Source organism: Gossypium hirsutum, chromosome A04, assembly GCF_007990345.1.
Source record: "Gossypium hirsutum isolate 1008001.06 chromosome A04, Gossypium_hirsutum_v2.1, whole genome shotgun sequence".
In the NCBI taxonomy this organism is placed as follows: domain Eukaryota; kingdom Viridiplantae; phylum Streptophyta; class Magnoliopsida; order Malvales; family Malvaceae; genus Gossypium; species Gossypium hirsutum.
The window spans coordinates 2,027,384-2,033,041 of NC_053427.1; the positions used below are offsets into that span (position 1 = coordinate 2,027,384).

Here is a 5,658-nt window from a genome sequence, read left to right on the forward strand (position 1 = left end):
AAAAATAAGCAAATAAATAAGTAAAGCAGGGGATTTTGAAATTGAGTAGAAACTAAACAATTAAAACTGCTAAGATAAATAATTAAATAAATCAGAAATTAAATTGGGATTTGCAATCAAATGTAATAAGCCTTAGTCTTAGACTCGGTAAATTCCATGTCGAGAATCGATCCTCGAAAATTGATCTTCTCCTTCAAACGATAAGTAGGTTATAGTGGTTAAGAACGTCCTAACCACCAATTCTTCCTCTCGTAGCTAGTCCCGGTATGACCTGCAAACCAACCCTTACCGATTATCTAACCGAGATACACGTGTTCCCGATTCAAGATTCCGACAGCCTTGCGTTCTGAAGAACCCAACTCAAATTAACGGCCTCAACCGCGTGGGTTGTTTAAACCCGATCACCTCTTCCTCAATTTATTCTCGGAGATCCAAATATAGCACGACTGATTCGTTTCTCTAAATGTCAGAAAACACGACTCCAACCCAGCGAGCTCTTTTTGACTTGAAATCAAATTATCCTTAAGGGATGAGTTGTCAATCCTGATACTTAGGAAAAGGTGCATACCGATCGGAAGCATTTTAGGTGCGAGTACAAATCTCACAATTCTCGACCGGAAAGAACACCAACCTAAAGCTAAGATAGAATTTAGTGGAGCATGAATTTATTCATGCTTGAAAGTTGTGGAAAATGATGGATTTATATAAAAGGTGATGGAAATTGGAAAGGAAGAGTACTTGGAAGGCAATTAGCCCGATTTGACAAAAGAAACAAAACCAAATGAAAAAGTGGCAGAATGCTAAACTCCAATTTGAAAAGGGAAAAGGAGAGTATTTCTATTCCAAATAGAAGTAGGAATACAAAGACAAGAGATTATTTTCTAAGAACTAAAGGGTTTACTAAAAATAGGCTAAAGCTAAATTAAAAAAATAAATAATAAATAATAAAATAAAATAATATCTTCTATTTTTAGCTTTTTACAAATTCAAAATTGATGTTAAATCCTTGGCTTTCCCATCTTTATGATTTGGCCCCAACTCAACGATTTGTCTTTCAATTTGGCCCCTTTTTTTGCTCGTTTTTGACCAATTGCATCCCTGACAAGATTAAATCATAAAACACCAATTCAGCAGGGATTAGTTTAGAAATAAGCCAAATTAAACACAAGAATCATGTAAATTAATATGTTTATCAACTCCCCCTACTTAGCTCATGCTTGCCCTCAAGCGTGTTTTTTTCTTTCAAACATTAAATTTGTTCTACAATTTATTAAAAATCGAGCCTCTTTTCGCATACATAATCAATGTAAACAACTTAGGCAAAAATAAATAAATGCTCAAGATATAAAGTTTGATCAACAAGTGTCGTAAGGTTGAAATATGTGAACTAAATAATTTCATTAAATTGAGTTTGAATCCAATAATTTGCAAGGCATTTATTATTTAACTACGCATTAGTAAAATAAAATTATTTGACTAGGTCAAACCTTTTTACGCGAACAAGGATGACAACCCAAGCACCCTAGCCCGGTTACTCAGTTCAAACAGTCTTAAAATTTTGTTTATTTATTTTCTTTTCTCTCTCTTTTTTTGTGTGAAGGCTTAGTTAGTGGAATGTTTATAAGTTATGGCCTTGTCACTCGAACCTTTTTACGTGAGATAAGATGACAACCCAAGCACCTTACCTCGGTTACTCAATCCGGTCACGTTTTCGAAACTTCACTCATAACTTAAACATTTATTAATTTACTTTTTTATTCATGCACAAGCAAATATATTTTCCAAACAATCAATCTATACGAAAAATCGAGCTACATATATCAACTTTAAAACACAAATATCGACTAGTCTATATACTTGAACATTTTAATTCAAAATTTGCCCAATTTTCCAAATTAACTAAGTATGAGATTAAAGGCTCAATGTTTAAATAAACTATTGAATGAATTTAACGTAAGATTTGAGCACATGCAAAAGAGAGACATGCAGCAAAAATCATGCATATTGACCATCCATCCCCCCTACTTAATTAATGCTTGTCCTCAAGCATATATTGTATGAAATAAAAGTCAGCAGCCCAAATAAAAAAAGAAAAAGTTAAGAACACTCCCTATATAGTTAATTACGTGGTTGATGTTGGGAGTAACGATTCTACAGGATGTCGAGGATTGTTGAGACTTGGGTTTCCATCGTTCCAAGTCGAGCCTCGATTCGGCTTAAACGGGTGTCGAAACCCTTTTTTATTTTGAAAACAATGGAAATCGGTTTTGGAAACAAAAATGTGGAGTTGCCACCAATCTTTTGATTTAGGTGTGATTTGGCCACCTACTAAAACACTTTATTCATGTAAAACAAAAAAGTGGGTTTGGGAGTCAGTTACGCATGGGGAAGGGTTAGTGCCCTCATTATGCCCAAAAAATTGGTACCAAATTGATTTGATGCTATCCTTATGCCGAAAGTTCTTTTAAAGAAAAGATTTTCCAAAGTATGATTCTTTTTAAATGTTCGATTGGTGGTCAAAATTCTCTCGTTTCAAATATATGCAGTATCATACCCAGCACGATTGGATACGATCCCTTATACCTTTAAAAACGTGATTGATTTTCGACTTTTGAAAACTCGTACATTAAAATCATAAAAGGTTATCCAAATATTTGGTTCACCAGAAAAATCATACCCAGTACGATTGAGCACGATTTTTCGAATCCCCAAATATTTGATATTGCCTTATTTCAGAATTTTTGAATGATAAAGAAAATTGGAAATTTGCTCAAAAACACGTTTATTTGTTTTAAAATAGATGAAATACTTAATGCATTGTAACAAAACATATATATATAAAAAAAGGTTAATGAATATGAAATAATATACACAAAGTACAATAAACCTCACTTAATACATCTAACAATTATGTACAATTATTCTAGGTACAATGTAACCAAAAATTCTTTAAGCATGGATAGTGAATAAAAATAATATACACGATAATTAACATGACACAAACTAAAATGATGCACAAAAAATATGTATGAAACAAAATGGAATTAGAAATCGATATAGTATAAGACATTTTCAACATAATGATGAATTAATGACCACATAATATATATATAAGTTGACAAATTTGCATAAAAACTTGGGATATATGTTTATTGAAATAGTTATTATAAAATAAAAAGTTCAAATCAAATTATATATGAAATATTTAAAACACAAATTCATTCTAAAATTGATAATTCACATGATAACTTAAATAATGTATTAAATATGAAGGAATGACAATACATGATATAATATAATATACATAATAAATTTATGAAACATGTATATACAAGTAAAATTGGGTATAATTATTTGTAAAAAAAATGAAATTAATAATGTATGAAAGAAACAAAGTAAATATATAAGTTATATATGTAACAAAAATTTCTAAAAAACAAGGTCATATACAAAAGGCAAAACTATATTTACACATAAATTTAGTGATATATATTTATAAGATTATATTTATAAAGGGAATTTGGAAACAAATAATATATAATTTTACATGTAACAAATTGATTTAGAGTGATGGAACATATAAATAATACATACATAAGGATAATATGAGAGTATTCAATAAATAAATTATATAATTTTAAAAAAATAGTTCTTAAAAGAAATGCATTATACACATAAATAATTTTAAAGAAACATATATATACATAAAAGAAGTATTGATATGCAATTAATAATGTGGATTATAGTAATTAAGAAAACAAACACAAAATATGTAGGATTTTCCTTTAAACAACATAAATATATGATAAGATATAAGAATAAATTTAAAAGAAATTATGTGAATAAAATGGTATAAGATTAATAATACACATGGAATAATTAACAATGTACAAAAACATTCATATAAAGTATTATACACAATGTAAAAATGATATGATAAAAACAGTACTGACTTTAAAACAAAATACAATAATCTATGGAACTCCAAATATAAAAATTAAACAAGAATTTTTTAAATAAAAAAATTGTGAAACGAATTTTTTTTAAAAAAAAATGAAAGAAATAGACCAATTAGAATAAAATTATGAAATAAAGGGGGAATTTATAAATTAAACAAACTACTATTATTTAAAAAGATTCCCCGTGTAATGCATGCAAATATATATGGGCTAAAGTTGGAAATATTCCAGATTTCCAAAAACATTCTGCTGAAGCACGGATCCAATTGCAAATGCACTAAAATTACCAAGCCAAATTAAAAGAAAATAAACAAATAACTTGTAATTGAACAGTAGCGCAAAAGAAGAAGGATTAATTGCGCAATTATCCCTCTCCGCGGAAATACGCGGATCCTAAGGGTACAGGAGTCGGATCGGGTTGGGCAAGCCTACACGGTGTCGTTTCAAGGCTACAGCTTCATGCCTTAAACAGCGTCATCCCATGGTGCCAATTAAAAGGAAAAAAATAGCTTCTTGTAGCTCATTTCGGCAGGTCAAACTGAAAACAGAAAAAACCCTAGAGATTTGCTTTCATTCGGCCGCCGCTCTCAACATCACAATTGTTGGATGGCGCCATTAAATTCCCCTCCCTCATCACCGATTCATCTTCACAAATGGTGTTCGTCGATTTTGGGGAAATCTCAGCCCGAAATCCCTCCTCAACTTTGATTTCAAGGAAGAGAGGAAAAGAAATTCATGGCCTGCTCGTATGGTACGGTTTTCCTTTACCTTCATCTCTTTTTGACAGAAGTAGATACAACCATGAAAATAAATCGAATGCACAAAGGGGAAAAAACATAAAACTTAAATCGGAAATCACCTTTTAAATTTTGGTAGCTTTTTCTTGTATTTTAGTATGTGTGTATGCGTATAGCAGGCGTAGCTTTTGCAGGTACATATTATCGGCTTTTTATAGCCAATTTACAGAGTAAATAAATAAATAAAAAATACACTTTTAATTGCTGTCATCTGTTGTTATTCTATTAGCTGGCCTTTTCTCGTGTATTGTAACGCAGGGATGACCGTACGGAAGAGCAAGGAGACGCACGAAGGAAACCGTGCGAGGAGCCTCTCATGGGAGCCCAACTCTCTGGCATTCTAAAAGCTTCTGGTGCTCTCGGCTGCTATGGTCTTTGGGTGTATTGGGCCTCGGGTTTTACGGTTTATTTAATTGGGTCAAATTTTATGTACTTGGGTTTAGGGATTTTGGGGTATTTGTTTAATTGGGTTAGAAAATGTATTTGGGCTAATTTTAGTTTATTATTTGGGCCTGATGGTGTGTAAAACTTGGACATTATTTTTAGTTTATTTTGTGTTTGTTGTTTTTTTCTTTTTTTTGATCTTTGGTGTAAGCCCGGATAAAAATTGGGCCTTACAATGGGCCTGTACAGTCGGAGGTTGTTCCTCTTGTTCTTAAGTAGCAAAATGTGGGCGTCGGCGAAAAACCATATTCCCACGAGCAGTCCGTGTACCTGGAGGAACAAAGTAACAAGTAGTAGGGGTTCCGACAAGCAAAACCATAGAATCTAGACAATATTTATCTAGGCTGTCCATATGATACGCACATGTCAAGGATGAGAAATCGATGTTAGAGGGAAAAAGTGTAGAGGTTAAGTTCGTAATATACGACCCAAATATTAGAGGATGATTACAACGCAAA

At 31.8% G+C, this 5,658-nt stretch overlaps 1 long non-coding RNA gene across 1 annotated transcript; it reads left to right on the plus strand.

The window, feature by feature from the left end:
* Window positions 1–4,177: 4,177 nt before the first annotated feature.
* Window positions 4,178–5,306, plus strand: LOC107932766 (uncharacterized). Its single transcript, XR_001693484.2, has 2 exons — window positions 4,178–4,710; window positions 5,015–5,306. It is a non-coding gene; the product is annotated as an uncharacterized lncRNA (long non-coding RNA).
* The last annotated feature ends 352 nt before the right edge of the window (window positions 5,307–5,658 follow it).